The 17624-nt window shown below is 37.4% G+C and overlaps 1 pseudogene; it reads right to left on the reverse strand.

Annotated features, from left to right (window-relative positions):
• Positions 1 to 5932: 5932 nt before the first annotated feature.
• On the reverse strand, positions 5933 to 13759 carry LOC131027433 (cytochrome P450 93A3-like; annotated as a pseudogene).
• Positions 13760 to 17624: the final 3865 nt, after the last annotated feature.

Here is a 17624-nt window from a genome sequence, read left to right on the forward strand (position 1 = left end):
AAGCCTATGGATTTTTGGTAGGGTGGAAGTCATTTTGATGATGCTTTCTCTTTCTTTTCAATTTGTGAAGATGAGAATGAAAGTAGATTTAATTGTGCAAAATGTTATTGAAATAAGTGAGCTTATCCATCTATTATGTGATATAAAAACTCTTCAGAAGAATATGTAATTATCATTTTATTGATTACTCATGAATTGTATTGTTTAGCTCCTTGTATTGATGTGAAATGAGCATTACTACTATGGACAAGTTTCATATCATTTATTTTTATTCATTACTTGTAAAAATAATGGTATAATAATACATGTGTACAAAAATTTGGTACAAATCTTGACATTGAATGGCATTATTCTCATATATTGAATATGTTTTATTATAGAATATTTATGAATATTGCCACATGAAAAATGTAGCAATAATCTTTTTAACATTAGGAAGTTGGGCAAATGATGGGTGGTCATGCATTTCAACGGACTAGCCCTAGAAAGTGTGAGTGAAATACAACATTGAATCAAAACATTTATCATTTACCTTCCTTGATCAAAACATTGAATTATGGTAGCCAACGTTGTGTGAGTGAAATACAAGGCATATGAATACCTAGTTAATCCTCTTCTACCACTTCCAAATGGTATAAGATGGAAGTGTTCACCCCTCAAATCAATATATGCACATGCATCATTGCCAACAAATCTCTCTAGTTGAAATTCAAGAGGACTCTCCCAAGAAGCTGGGTCTTGCCCTATGGCCCAAATGTTGACAAAAACTCTAGTCTTTGCAAGAGTAAAGTAGCCTTCTATATTACAATCCTGAGTGGATTTCTTCACTATTAAGGATCTTAGAGGATGCAAGTGCAAGGTATTGGCTATGGGGGGGATTATTTGCACACCCCCAATAGTGTATTTACAAGTGGGCAGGGGGAGGGGGCGGTGCAAATAATCCCCCTCTTAGGCGGCTCCCAAGTGTAAGGTCTCTTTCACTATTACTTGAAGATATATCAATTTTGAAATATCTGATTCTTGAACCAGTCTTTTGCTTCCTACAATAAAATCTACTTCTTCACGAGTTTTTTTCATAATGTGAAGATTTCTCATAAATTCTGAGAATGCCCATTCTGTTGTAATGGCTGAAGTATCAATACCAGCAACAAGTAGATCCTACTTATTAATCCAATTCGATTAATATCCAAAAAAAATAAAAATTCTATATAACAATAAAACATCCAAATTAAACACAGTCAACATCTTTAAAAAATATTAAATTATGCAGGTGACGTATCCTATTGATCATATGATTTATACGGAATTTTTTTTCTGTAAAGTCAAGAAAAATGTTACAACTATAAACTCTTTAAATCTACAATATATATTCATTGGTGTTGCAGGAGGAATGCTAAAGATAAGAAGAGCCTGTAGGTACTATGTCAATGGAGAGACTTGGCCTAATGTTTCCTTTCAATTATTTAATGTTTGAGATTCCTACATATCAACATAATAGCCGCTTTATCTGAGAACAGCTATGCTGTGATAATTTATTAGCTGATAGTTTAAAGAATGCGTATTAAATCTGCATATTTTCTTGGGAACACATTCAAATCAGATCAATTTCAATCGGATCAAATCGGATTTGGGTTGGGTGATCAAATCACATCTTGTCTGCAGATTATGTTTGGTTTATCTCATTTTAAACAAATTCCTCCTTTGGTAGAGTTTTCTAATATTTTTCTGCAAACTTTGCTCATTGTTTACTCATCGGCATTGTTGGCAGCAGACATAATTTGTGCAGAACTTGACATGTTCAATTTTGTTCAATTTTTGTATCTATCTGTGATATATTTAACAAAAATTATATGTCAGATAATTGCTAGGGATAATTGTATCTATCTGTGATATTTAGTCTAATCTTCTGCCCTCTCCATATATTGTTAATATGATATTTTGTACAATTGTAGCTGATCTTTCTAGTAACATAATTACAGACCTATGCCTTTTATTTAAAAAATTCAATGAAAAGTTAGAGGAATTAGCCAACTACACGACCAAATTTTAATTCTAAAATTTAAAATACCTCAGCACAACAATTTACCAAAGGAGCCATAAAATAAAGAAGATTATAAATCACAGATTAGAATTTTTCTTCCATTGATAGTTTTGGTAGTCATCTACAGTGAACTTACACAGATTGAGTTTATTATTTAGACAAATATTTTTCAAATTATTTTCCATAATCCAATCTTAATATAGTTTTCATGTTTTTTAATGTGACAAATAAAATTTTTCATCCCAAACTTTTATTAGGAGGGTAAATGTAGGTTTAAGCATTTGCCACTTTCTGACTTTTATCTTATAGCGAATTACTTTATAGAGATGATTGTTATTGAGAAGGTTGTAAGTTTATATACTTCAATTTGTGGTGTTATTTGTGGGGTTATTACTTTTTATTATTGATTGTTTAGAGACAACATATTTTGTTGGTGTTTAATCCCTTTCAAAAAGAAGGTAGAGGTTTGTCATCAATAATTTTAATAGTTTGAATTAAATCATGATTAAATATTTAGGGCTTCATTCAATAAGGGTCTATTAACTGTGGCTTATGTTTTTTTATTATTGAGTTTGATCAATATGATGTTCAAAATGTTAAGATTATATTACAGAATTATTAATCTTATTGATAATTTTAAGGAGAGTTTTAGCTTAAATATCTTTTGCTTTTAACTTATCATCTAAATTATATTAATTTTTTATCAGCATAACTCTTACACCCCTTCCAATGCAAGAGCTAGTTAATAATTCCCGCATTTCTAGACGTCGTGGTGCCATTTTGATTATGATTTCACACCTCTGGGAGCTAAAACGTGGTCTCAATTTGGCATGCACAGTCTAGAGGATGAGAAAAACAGTGAAACCCGCAGAGTGAGCAGAAAAAATGAAGAAGAGAATACGTTTTTTTTTCTTTTTATAAAACTCTTAACATTTGGTACATGCCAAATAAGGCATGCACCCTATTTGGGGTGCACCAAATAGGGTGCACACCTTATTTGGCACGTGCCAAAGGACCTGATGGGGGCCACTCACCCCAGTCATTACATTGCAATAGTAATTGTATCTTGATAAATTCATATATGACTATCATACTATAATGTATGTTGTCTCCAACCTTGAAATGTAATGTTCTTTGATCAAAATAATAAAAAAGTTATTGAGGTATTCATACACATTTGTTGTCTTCTATTTTTTTTCATGGTTTTCTATTTGTTCAAGGGATGGTGTAAAGTCTTGTTTGGAAGAAATGGGAATGTTAATGTTTTGAGTGGATTTTTAAGTATGAGTGCATTGTAGGCTTAAGGAGTTTTGGTTATCATAAGATGATAAGTTTTCAACAGATCATCGGGATGTGTTTTAATATTGCAATATAAGATGCATGATATGTGACTCTATGGCCCATACGTAGGAATCAATTAGTCTTGTGTTACAGTTTCCCTCTTCTAGAATGGTTCAGAAAAATTATGAATCTCAATGAAAATATTCCTAAGTTTAAAAAAAAAAAAGATTATCTTCACAAAGTTTAGAGGATGTCTAGGATAGGTTTGAGTTTCATTTATCTATCACTCCTTTACATATTTAAGATGAAAAAAGTTTGTGTAAGTTATTTGTTGACTATCTTGTTTGAAACTTAAGGGATAATGCTTGAGTTTGATGAAAACTTTAATACTCATTATTCAATTACATGTGAACATGTCAATCATCCACTTTATGGGTCTACAACTATTGTTAAAAGTAAAAATAGAACAATAAAGAATCTATGAAAGTGAATCTAGTTCAAATTGTATTGTGCTAGTTGGACCTAGTTTCATCCCTATAGCAATTTGTGTTAAAAGAATTTATCATTATCTCAACCCAATGCAATGATTACCCTCTAGAGTCATGAGAAGCTCAGAGTGTAGAAAATTATGTCTAGTATTGCTCATTGGCTTTTCCTTGTCCTCAATTTAATGATGGAACAACTCTCTATTAAATTATTTTGATCCCCTAGTTTGTGTTATATTTTCTCTTAGAATTGAGGGCAACAAGAAAAAGAACCAACAAGACCGAGGAGGTCCAAATTGGAATGTCAATGCTAAGGAGAGTGTTAGGTATACTCAAGGAGTGTGCAAAGTGAGGAGAGGAATCAAGGAATTTCAAGTGATTGAATGCAAAGGGACAGATTGAGTGGATTAAGTATGTGCAAAGGAACAAAAGTGGGTACATGAAGTCTATTGTGTTGTCCATCTAGAAGCTTGTTGTGGGTTCTCAAGGAGTATGTCATGGGGATGAGTGGAAAGGCTCAAGGAGTTATACTAGATGGAGGTGAGGACCTAGAAATCTATGAGGAGTCCATCTTATGGAGGACACAAGGGAAAGAGCTTGGTAGGACCAAGGGAAGTCTAAGTAGGGTGCACCAAAAGTCTAGTGGAGTAGGCGAGAAAGTTATTAATTCAAATAATTAGAGCAATGAATTGTTTGAATTAATTTTAGCCACTTCATGTGTAAAGGGATATTTGCATAGATATTTGTTTGGTTGTGAGTATTAAGTAGGTTAGATAATGTTAGTTACACCATTATAGGGCATATTTTTAAGCATGTTGGCTAAGACTAGCTAAACCCTTTGTGATGAGTTGGGCTTCTTTTGTGGAGCAGCATGGGGAAGCCTATGGGTTTGTGGTAGGGTAGAAGTCATTATGATGATGCTCTAATGAGAATGAAAAGAGATTTTTACTATGCAAAATGCTATTGAAACAAGTGAACTAATCCATCTATTATGTGATATAAAAACTCCTATGAAGAATATGTGATTATCATTTTATTGATTACTCATCAATCATACTATTTAACTCTTTGTAGCATTACTACTATGACCGAGTTGTATATCATTTATTGTTATTCATTACTTATACAAATATTGATATAATAATACGTGTTGAATTTCAATGTTTAAATGACATTATTCTCATATATTGAATATGTTTTATTATAGGGTATTTATGATAAATGTTACATGAAATATGTTACAATAATCTTTTTGCTGGAAAGCGTAGCTTTGCCCATGTGACTAAATCTGCTGCCCAGCATTCTAAGGGAGTTTGTCCTCTCCCTTGTGCCAAGACCTCTCATGTTGTGGTCTGTGGCCGATAGGTTATGGAGAATGTTGACTTCTATCAACGCAGCGCTCTGGTCTGCAGATTTACTGGGTTTTGGCCTTCCCTCCCGAACCTTCATTGCTGGGTGAGTGATGTTAGAGTAAAGGTTTTAATTTAATCATGTTGATTAAATTACCTTTATTCCTCTCTTAAGATTTCACTTTAGTTTGCATTTGTGACATTTAATAATTATATTAATTATTAAATGTCTACCTATTAGGGTTTCTTTTAGGGTTGCACAATATCCTTTTATAAGGATTCATCATTGTAATTTATCTCTCTCTTGGATGAATACATTTTTCAGCTTTCAGAGCACCCTTGCTTGTTTGTCTCCATCTCTTCTTTCTGTGACAGGTTATTTGCATGCAGGTGATCTTCGGGGTTTGTGAAGTTGGCTTTCTCAACTTCTACATGGTATCAGAGCTCCAGACCTGCTGCTTCCTGTTCGTCTTCTGAAGAATTTGGAGCTACGAGGGTTAGATATGATTTTCCGGTTTTGGTTGCATCAGATCTGTGTGTCTTCTGTTTTTTATTTTGGAATAGGGGTATTTTTTTTTTCGGTGCACTTTGAGCCCAAACGGACCTCACCGTTGAGCTCGTAGCGCCCAAAAACCCCTATTTCCATATAAAATTCGTCCGATTTGGACACAGTTGCACCAGGAGGCAAATTTTTTTTTGGCCCTAAGGCCGTACGGCCCTAGGGCACGAAAACCGAGGCGGAAAAATTTTTAAAAAAAACAAAAACCACGGTTTTTTCAAAAAAACCGGGCGCAGCCAGTGTAAACCGCCGCGCCGCCGGTAAGCAGCCCGGCGGCCACCCAGCGTCCACCGCCGCCGGCGGTATCTCGCCCACGCGCCGCCTGCCGCCTGCGCGCAGCCAGCCGGCCCGCTCTCAGCCCGCGCCCAGCCAGCGCGCCACCCGCCGCCAGCCGCACCGCCCCAGCGCCGCCCCCGCGCCGCCGCCTCCTGCGCCTGCCCCTGGTCACCCAGAGGACCAGGGGCTTATTTTTTTTAAGCCCTTGAGGGCTTAAAGGGCCTATTTGGGCTTTTTTGGAGCAGTTTTACTAAATCGGGTATAACTCGGGCATTTTAGCTCGGATTTTCGAATGAAAATAGGCGTTGGAAAGCTGGTTCCGAGCCCGATCTAAAAGATGGAACTTTTTTTCTGATTTTTCCGTTTTGTAGTTTTTTTTGCCAGTCGAAGTCAGAACAAGTTTTTTGCACTCCAGGAGCCATATCTTTTGCATACGGACTCCGTTTTTCGAAAGCGAATAGGCGTCGGAAAGGTGGTTCTGTGCTCTTTCCAGATCTATCATGTATTTTTCCAGAATCTGCACCAGGTACATTTTATTCAGTACTTTGTGTTTTCACACATCTGTCACTTACTTGGACGTTTCAGACTTGGAAATAATTTGTTTGCATGGGATGGCTTCATTTGATCTGCTTTATCAGTATTAAAGTCATTTAGTCTCAGATTTGTTAATTTGAAGAGTTATCATGGGTTTTTCTACTCACCCTTCAGTTGTATTTCTAGAACGGGGTAATTATGAGTCATGGGCAAAGGGCATACTTACACACTGTAGGTGGCTTAATATTTTGCCTTATTTGTATGATCTCATACCTGAACCAGCAAATTTAGAGGGAAAACTAGCTTGGGATATCATTAGAAATCACATAGTAGGAGTTATTTTGTCTAGTGTTGATTCTGACACTGTGTGGGCTATATCGGGCATTGATTGTCCTCACTCACTTTGGACACGTCTTTGGGAGATCTATGGAGACCCCAGTCTTTCTCCATTCCCAAAGGATCCTGCTTCAGATTGTCTTGTACCCATTGGTTGGAGAGATAACACACCTTTTGATCATGCTACTTTGAAGGAACTTCAATATTTAGACACCCTTACATATTCCGATGAATCAGAGGATTGTCTCACAGTTCCTACTCTTCAGACTGAGATTATATATGTATCAACATCATCTCCTTTTGTTCCTGATCAGTTTGATATTGCCTCTTCTTTGGCTCCTATTGATTCAGCTAAGCAGGACATCATACATCTTTCAGACATGGCTACTTGGGATTCTTATCTTGCAGGCATTTCGTCTTTGTTTGTAGAGTCCTATATTGCAGACTTGGAGGATTACTTTGAGGATTTTCAGCTCCTCTTTGTTGACAGCCATATTCCAGCTGTTAGCCCACCATCATCTGTGCATTCAGAGGTTGCAGTTTTTGAGTCTTCAGTTCAGTTTGGATTTGACATCTTTTGTTTCAGTTCAGACAGAGGGATTCTTCAGCATCCTATTATGGCACACATCTTGAGACAGATTGATTCTTCTCTCTTCACAGGGTTTCTTCATCTTCGTCCTTTGGATCCATTTCTTCCCAAGGGGAGGAATATTATATGCCGCTTCAGGATCTCTTTTTGGATTCTACCTCAGGCATCCATATGTGCGACAGGAGTTTCTTCATTGTGGGGGGGGCTTCTAGTCTCTTTCTTTTTCTCCTATGGAGACCATTGTATATGTACTTATATGATAGAAGTTGTCTATGGGGGGTATCATGTTATCCACCTCCTATCCTTCTGTTATTAGTGCATTTATTTCTTTCATCTCTTTTTGGAGTAGAGTTTTTCCCATGAGGTTTTCTCTATTTCTCCACTTTACAGAGATTTGGTTGTAATTGGGTACCTGATCAGGCCTTGTTGCCGGGACCCAAGTTTACTTTCTTGCATTGTAGTTACCTTTGCTTTCTTGCACATGTTTGTAACTGCACTTTTGCTCATCTTAAGGGGGGGTGTTAGAGTAAAGGTTTTAATTTAATCATGTTGATTAAATTACCTTTATTCCTCTCTTAAGATTTCACTTTAGTTTGCATTTGTGACATTTAATAATTATATTAATTATTAAATGTCTACCTATTAGGGTTTCTTTTAGGGTTGCACAATATCCTTTTATAAGGATTCATCATTGTAATTTATCTCTCTCTTGGATGAATACATTTTTCAGCTTTCAGAGCACCCTTGCTTGTTTGTCTCCATCTCTTCTTTCTGTGACAGGTTATTTGCATGCAGGTGATCTTCGGGGTTTGTGAAGTTGGCTTTCTCAACTTCTACAAGTGATTCTTGGAAGCCCCTTGTTTCTTATGGCATTGAGTTTTTCCCTTGTGGTAAGGGGTTTTTTGTTGTCTACTTTACCTCTACTCATGAGCGTGATTTGATTTTGGGTATGCAATGGACTTGGGGGGATCACTCCCTCTCTATTAAGGCCTGGACTCCTTCCTTCAACCCCCTTACGAAACCCCTCTCTGTTCATGTAGTTTGGGTCTGCCTCCCCAATCTCCCCCTCCATTTCTGGGAACCTTATTGTTTTGAGGCCATTGGTAACTCCATTGGCAGCTCTTGAAGGTTGATGATGCCACGTTCTCCATGGGTCATTCTACCTTTGCTCACCTTTTAATTGATGTTGACATATCTCTAGCCCTCCCTAGGGATGTGGTTCTTATGGTTGGGGATAGGCCTTGGACTCAACTGCTGGATTATGAGGGTCTCCTTTTTCACTATCGAAGGTGCTTCTCAACGGGTCACCTTGCTTCTGATTGTTCTCTCTCTCATCACAAAGATTTTGCTACTTGGTGAAAGGATGCTACGAAAGACCACTTGACAATTAATGTTTCATATTATGTTTCGATTGATTCATCTCATGATGAGGTTCCCCTTATTGTTGATGAAGGCCTGGTTGATGTTACTGTTGTGGCAGACCCTTCCCCCTTGGTTCCTGCACCTGTTGCTCCTGATCCTCACCTTCACTCCACTCCTAGTGTTTGTTCTCTTGCTGCTACTCCACTGCAACAACCTGTTACCACTCTGTAACAGCAGTCTGGCAATGACTCTACAGGGTCTTCCCCGCTTGATTCTTCTTCGAAAGTTCCTAATGATAGTGTTGCCTAGACGATTGTTTGTCGTAGGTGGAAAGGAAAATCTAACCCCCTTTCCCAAGTCCCCCCGGTCAAGTTTCGGATTTTTCCCCCCCCTCTTGATTTGGGTTGGGTTGTTGATGGTTTGACAAGTCAATTTGGCCTATCCGACTTTCTTCTTTTGGGGTTTGCACCTCTGCTTGGTCTTTTTAATTTTGATAGCCTTTGGCTTTGTAAAGGGTCGGCCCCCTAGTTAACGCTGCTTTTTTAATCAAAAACATTAGGAAGTTGGGCAAACCTAGGGGTGGTCATGCATTTCAAAGGACTAGCCGTAGAAAGTGTCAAGCCAACGCCTTCCTCCATGTTAATCTCTTCTTTATCATTTACCTTCCAATCAAAACATTGAATCATGGCAGCCAAGGTTGTGTGAATGAAATACAAGGCAAGTGAAGTCCTAGGACATCCTCTTCTAACACTTCCAAATAGTATAAGATGGAATTGTTCACCCCTCACATCAATACTTGCACATGCATCATTGCCAATAAATCTCTCTGGCTGAAATTCAAGGGAATTCTCCCAATAAGCTGGGTCTCACCCTATGGCCCAAATGTTAACAAAAACTCTAGTCTTTGCAGGAATAAAGTATCCTTCTATATTACAATCCTCGGTGGATTCCCTCACTATTCAGGATCTTGGAGGATGCAAGCGCAAGGTCTCCTTCACTATTGCTTGAAGATATATCATTTTTGGAATACCTGATTCTTCAACAAGTATTTTGCTTCCCACAACAAAATCTACTTCTTCACGAGTTTTTTTTGCAATGTGAGGTTTTCTCATAAGTTCTGAGAATGCCCATTCTATTGTAATGGCTGAAGTATCAATACCAGCAAAAAAGTAAATCATGCTTATTAATCAAATTCAATTAATAAAAACTCAAAAAATTATTATATAAAAAACAAAACAACCAAATTATATTTGATTCCATGTGGGTGTGTTCTTCAAGAAATGATTGTTTGAACTCTTCTAAGTTAATTTTGCCCTTGGCATGTTCAATAGATGTATGAATTTAACAATTCTTATTCAGATACTTACAAGAATGAACGCCTTGATGTTATCCCTGCTGAGCTTCATCTCTGTTTGCTCATCATAGGAAATAGAGAAGAGAATATCAATAAGGTCTTGAGGACGCCAAACAACACCTTTTGGTTCTGCTTCGTGCTGCTTTAAGATCTCAATTAAGTAATCAAAACGTCTGTGCACATCTTTCATCTGTCTCTCAGATCCCTGCAAATCAAGATTCTTAAAACCATATATAAAATCACCCAGGTTGATTTTCCCAGTCAAAAGTGCAATCTCCTTAACCAGCTTCCCGCATTCAACAGCGTCTGCAGCAACACCAAAGGACAGTGTGGTCGTGGCCATTCTGCATATAGCATCATTAGCCATGGAAATTAACTCAGAACCCACATCAATAACCTTTCCTTGAACAGAATTCTTCAAAATTGTCTCTATCAAACACAGCAACGCTTGGGCTCTAGCAGGCCAGAAATGGTCCAATTGCCTGCCACTCAGAAGCTCATTCATGCAGATATTCCTCATGTATTTCCAGTAGGGACCATACGGAGCAAAAGAGAAGTCTGCGCAGTCGTAAGCCATGTGTTTTATGGCAGCAGATTGGGACCTTGATGCAAATTTACTTCCATGGGTTTTCAAAAACTCCCTTGCTATATCTGGAGAAGAGGCCACAACAGAAAGTACAGAACCCAAACGAATTTGCATCAGAGGGCCATATTTTAGGCTTAGTTTTTGCAGAGCCTGATGGGGATGAGTTCCTAGCAAATTTAGATGCCCTATTAATGGCAAACCCAGTCCTTCTCAATCAAAAGTTCTTGGGTGAATGGAGATTCAACCTTTGAAATACACCATAACTTTTGTTAAGTGAAGAGGCCGACAAAATTTCAAATTGAAATTTGAGGACGTTGGGAGCTTCATAAATACAGGCTTCTTGCTCTGCATTCTGTGATTTAAGATTCTCACTTTCAACGTTTTTACAATCTAATATGAGAGCAAGAGAATCTTTTGGCTCATTTCTTTTAGATGCTAGAGTCTTGCACTCAACAAGACTTGATCCTTGGTGGGCTCATTAAGAACCTTTCAACTTCGTCAATATACCAAAGACCCAATGACTACATACTAGGGGCTGGATAGCCATTCTTGCTTTTTTCTTTTCACAACTTCTCCTTAGTGAAGCAAGACACATCAGCAATAAACATAACATTTTTTGCCAGCTGCAAAGTTTTTTTTTAATACTACCTTTGGTTTAATTTGATTTAAAGACATCAATTTTCTCATTCAGCATTTACTTTGATGTAAAATCATCAATTTTCTTATTCAGCATTTAAAGTATACCATCATCTAAATATTCTAAAAGACACACATTTATCCATTGCAACAAACTTTTTCATGTTAACTAAGAGTTCTTGTTTTCTTTTTTCTATATATTCCTTATCCCATAATGTCTGCAGTACCCACTCACCACACTGAAATTAACAATTAACAATTTAAGTGGTGCAATGTTTGATACTTTACCATCCTAAAACATTTCTTCCATTGATACTTTTGGAAATCATCTACAACGAGCTCTACACAAATTGAGTTTATCACTTGAGCAAATATTATTCAAATTATTTTCCATAATCAATCTTAACAGAGGGGAAGTGTGCCGGTAGTTGTTATAGCTAACTTTGTGCACCAACAAATTCTAAACAATACATCGGATTTTAGGGAGAATGTACACAAAATCCAACAATGCAAGATGGGTCCCGGCTACTAGGTCATGTTAGGTACCTGTGAACAATAGAAATGCAATCTCTCACAAATGGAGAAAACCCGGTGGGACCCTCCCCTCGCCGCTTCCTCCTCTCCCCAAAAGAGATATGAAACTACAAAAGAACTCTCAAAGAAGAATGAGAAGGACAAAACTCTATGTGAAGAAAAAGTCCCCCCCATAAGAGAGAAGAGGAAAGACCATGAAGCCCCCCCTTAATGTAGAATGTGAACCAATGGTGGGATGTTCTGAGATGGATGTAAAAGTTGCTCCATGATCGTTGAACAATGTTCCTCCCCTTAGAAAGAAACAAAACCAAAGGTGTATGTATGAAGTCTCCCCAATTCTAAAAGGAATATGTAGGAAGAAATTTCAAAATGTATGAAGAATCTGAAAGCTTCTCAAGTGTCCCCATGTTGATGCTAAAAGTTGCCTCTTCTAAATCAGGTGTACCAAGCCACACTACTAAAAAACACAATATAGGATCTAGTGAAGATGAATATAGAACATAATACAAAGACTCAAGTGTCTCCTCTAAAGATAAAGAGATATCCTCCAAATGTTGTACATAAGTATCCATAATCACATCAAACTCAAAAGAATGATCATGTAAAGATGAACAAGATGGTTAGAGTGTTCCCTCACAATGATTGAAGAAGGACAATCCCCATCAAAGAGAAGATGTATGTCATAAATGTTGTCTCCCAAATCTACAATGTAGGATTCCACAAACAAACCTGCAACGTTTGTTAAGTAATTATCCCAAGGAACTGTATCTAGAAGACAATGTATATCCTGTTGCACTAAATCACAAGAAGCCAAAATTGTAGCAACACAAGAATCATCAAGAGCAACAATAGATGTGATATCAATAAGAGGAAATGGAATGCAAGGCTCAAGAACTGGATAACATGTGAGAACACCCAAGTTCAAGTAACCAAAATTCTCCTCGATATTGGAATCCACACTAGAAGTACGATCATAATTGGAAGAACCAAAGTCATCAATAGGAACAAAGTCTAAAGAGTACAAATGAGATGCATACTCTAGCACTTCAGTAGCAATGATAGCTCTACTCTCCAAGTCTCTTATGATAACTGAATCAGGAGTGAACTCCACAGTCTTCCTTGTTGCACCATGAGTGATTTGATAGATAGAAAGAAGGTTTTTTGTCAAGTGAGGAACACACAACACATCATTGAAGGTGGCATCTCAATATCAATATAACCCTTCCCAATTACCTTCATATACATATGAGTTCCCATCAAAATCAGTGGAATGTTACAAGGCTCAAATGAAGAGAACATAGATTGTGCAAATGTCATATGATGAGAAGCTCTTGAATCTAGAAGCCATATCCTTGAATCATGAATTGTAACTTAGCACAAAGAGATTTTCCTTTACTTGTCCCAAAAGTGTGACTCTTTTCCTTATCAAATTCTTCTTGTTTGGAAGAAGAAGCTAAAGTAGATACTCTAGCTCAGGTAAACTAATTCTATTCTTCTCTAGAAGAAGCTTCATTTCATCAATATTCTTCTTGTAAAAATGGTGTTCTTCATGTCCTAACTTCTTGAAATATACACAAGTAAGATTCTCCTTCTTAGATGATTTCCTTTTAGGAGAGGATGTGGAATCTCTTTGTTGAGGAGAGGAAGATTGTGTTGTATCCTTTTGTGGTGTTGGATTTGATTGTTTTTCCTTCTTGTTGGAACCTTTCTCATGATTAGCCATCAAAGCATGTGACTTGGATGACTTGAGAATACCCATTGTGTTCAATTTATCTTGTTCAAGCATCAACATCTCAATGAATGAATCAAAGGATGGTGTACTATAGGCACTCCCCATTGCCAATCAATGAGTGTGGAAACTACAAATAAAAGTCGCATACACTAAAGGAAGCTTCCCCAACAAGTTGAAAACCAACTTGTTACCCCCTATTCTCGCATTCATTGGTTTTATTTTGCACTGGAATATTCATGCCATGATAGTGTGTGTGTTAATTTTAGCATAGTCATTTTGTCTCAGCCGATGCATCTTTATGTCTAAAATATTTGTCTTTGAACCTTTTGTTTGAACCTGGAGTTTAGTTCATTAGTTCATTGGTTCACTGGTTCAATGAGTCTTTATGTATATATTATGTCTTGGTTTCACCAAGTTTAACTTGTACAAAAAGCTCGAGCGGGAAGTGAACTTGAACCATTGAACCTTCCTTGGTTCGTGAGTTCATTGGTTAAAAGGTTCAGCCATTCTACATTTAAAGTGGGCGCTTTGCAGAGTGGAGGCCGAGAAAGGGAAAATACCGACGTCATGCAAGGAATATTCCAGGAATCCTGGTGATTTATTTGAAAATATTTTTCACAAGGTGGTAATCATTTTTCTGATAAGAGATCGCGCGAAGTGTTATGTAATAGAAGCAGGTGTCAGAAGTGTCATCTCCACTCAACACGAGTGAATAAGCTGTGGTAATCATGAAACCAGATTTTTAGCCATTAATATCATTTTTGTACAAAAAGATTTGTATCTTCATGGAAAAGCTTAATTTAGAAAGGCAGAGGTTTGGTACTGGAGGTAAATTTCTCAGAATTAGCAGACACACAATTGTATGAAAGGTGAGTTGACAATCTTCGTCATCTCTGTCATTTTTGTCCTACAAGGAAGAAACTATTAATTTTGTTGTAGTAACTGTAGTGGGTGTTATTGTTGCCTATTTTGGTTTTGAAAATGAGACTCGTCCCACCAAAACCAAGGCCAAAATCTGGTCTAGGTTTTTCTCTTCCAAAGTTTGGGGATACATCCCTAGCTCATGCAGATTTAGATGAAATTTTGGAAAGAGCTAGAAATCCCTCTATTTCACCCATGATGGGAAGACGTGTAGACAGTGGGTTAATAGAAGCTTCAGTTGTCCTTTTTGCCATACAGTGCTCTGAATTAGTACTTGAATGCATGAACAATTATGGCCCTGTACATAGATACATCATAAATGCAAATGGGGGCATTTTGTTGAATGTGAATAGAGAAACCATTATGGCAATCTTTAAAATTCTTGCTAAAGAACCATATGAAGATTAGACAATAACCACCTCGTATGGGGTTTTCTCAGAAAATAAAACCCAATACAGAAGTGTTCTAGCCAGGAATTGGCTCCTGAAATTCCAAATTGCCTAAACCCTTGACCAAGGAGCATTTGATTAAAGAAGAGAGGGATATTGTCACTTTGTTGCATAAAGTTAAAGGAAGTTATTAGGCATTTTATTGGGAAGACATGATGTATTTTTACATCCAAGTCATATTGGACGAGAAGAGATATATTGATTGGGCGGAATTAATTGCGGAGAGATTGCATGAGGGGATAATTAATTGTCTCAGAAGCAAGAATTTCTACATGTCCTCATACTTGTTTTACTGTTTGGCATGTGTTAGACCTTGGCCAAGACTGCATCATGCAGAATGGTTTGATGGGATGAAAATTATGATTACCACCCATACCTCAGGCTACAGAAATGTCATGAGGACTTCAAAAGAGTTCATGATGTATTTGCAGGGAGGCTAGTTTATGAACTGCAAGAAAATATGAATAAGTGGTTATCTGATCCAGCAATGCATCTAGTGAGTACCTATGGAAGCTATTTCATTCAGTATCCTATATTAGGGTTGGAGGGTTCAAAGGAGAACCATTTAAATTGCCAAGATTTTCCCTTGATCGCTTTGTGCTAATTAAATTGTGCAGGCAGCGTGCTCATATTGACAAGAAAACTCTGGCTAGACAAGATTCAGGCATTTCTTTCCCAATTGAGCTGGGTTATTATATTTGTCACTCTGTTTTGGATGCCTTGAACTTGGAAGTTGATTTCAAGAAGCTAAAACTTCAACACTATGATGCTCGACCAAATTTCGATAGCAAAGGTTATGCTCAAGCACATTTAGCTCTTAAAGAGAATTTCTCACATGTTTCACAGCTCAAAGATTTTTGGGAGGATTGTGGAGATGAGTTTGAAGTCAGATGAAGAACATTTTCCAGGTTCACAGTAGACTAGATTATTTCTTTTCAACTCAGAATAAATATAACAAGAACTGTGGATGATGGAGAAGATTTGATTGACCCACAATATGCAGAAAAAGTATAGGCTCTCCAATCCCTGAGATAGAGTGGGATAAGAAAGAAGAAGATCAGATTCAGATGAGGACTTTCCCTATTATCCGTAGGACTAAGCAGTGGCTACAAAAATAGAGACTGGGAAAGCTTGTTATCAAAGATTCTCTTGTTGAAAAAGTTTCATCTAATAAGTCTGTTAAAACTTGTGATGCAGGTGGTACCAAAGTTAAGCTTGAGGCAAATACTGTCAAAGGTTCAAAGAAGTCCCTTGTTAGCCAACTTCCAGCTTGTGTCACTAGGTCGAGAACCAAGAGTAAGGACAAAAATTTGTCAGAGAGTTCAGTGGTGGTCAATCTGGACGGGTCTCCAAAAGTTGAGGATAGAATGGAAAAACTAAACATCGAGATACCCACCCTAGAAGTTAGAGATGTTGAAGAACCTAAAAAAGAAGAAGATGGAACTGAAGGTCCATTGATTTTAGCCGATGTAAGTATTTAACAACCCCAAGCAAAGAAAGATGCAGGTCCCAATGCTCCCCATTGGTTGGACACCACTCTTAGTAGCAAGAAAAGGAATGTGGTTCCTATCTCGGTTCCAATTGAAGACATGGTTAGCAAGTGCCTGGGTAAAACTCCGAAATCAAAAAGGTTGAAGACGGTTTCCAAAATTGATTTTGATCAAGATACAGGTAGTTGGACTGCTGGGATAGCACGTCCCATTTCAGACAAGGAAATAGAGAACCCATCAGCAAAAGATTTCAATGTTGAAAAAGTTAATTTAGGTGTTGGATCGCGTGTGGTAGATGTACACCATTTGGAGGCCTCCACCAAAAGAATAATTAATAGGACATGGAAAGATGAGAAGGATAAGCATAATCTCAAAGAAACGTTGAGGCATATGGTAGAATATATAGAGTCTATTCATAATCCTAATGCTCAGCCAATTTCACAACTGCCTATGTCATTCGATCCTAGGTCACCTGTTAATCAAAAGCTTCTGGGGAAAATTCACAAGAGTAAGATGGTGATCAAGATTTTCCTAGAATGGTTGGATGGGATCCCACAATCTGGCACATAATATTTCAAAAATCTAAGCAAGGTATATGAGAATGCCATAATTGTAATGAAAGAACTTGAAACAAAAATTGCCAATTGGAAGAAAGAGGAAACCAAATGGAGAGTTGTGGCAGCCCAAATGGCTGATGTACAGAAATACAACACCATGAAATTTATGTTGGAAAAACTAGTACAAGGCCTGGATGATAACATTCTCTATGTGTGCAGAAGATATATTGAATGACGGAATTATGTAGTGGAACAGGGGTGCGGTGAATTTGCTAAGTTGCAAGACGAGTTGTCTCAACTCGTTTTATCAATGCAAAATGATTTGAAGTGTATAGGGATTAAGTGCCTGAAAGAAGATGAAAAAACCGTAGAAATCTTAGAAGTCATTACTCAATTGTTTGAAGGAAAAATTAACTATGTTAGGAAAATAAAGGCTCTATCAACAAACAACTTCTCAATGGTGGCAAATATTGAATCCCTCCTTTTACTGTGCATAAGACACTTGGGGAATCATGTAGACATCGTGGCCTAGGTTCATCGAGATAAGGAGATG

Source organism: Cryptomeria japonica, chromosome 4 (assembly GCF_030272615.1).
Source record: "Cryptomeria japonica chromosome 4, Sugi_1.0, whole genome shotgun sequence".
NCBI lineage: Eukaryota > Viridiplantae > Streptophyta > Pinopsida > Cupressales > Cupressaceae > Cryptomeria > Cryptomeria japonica.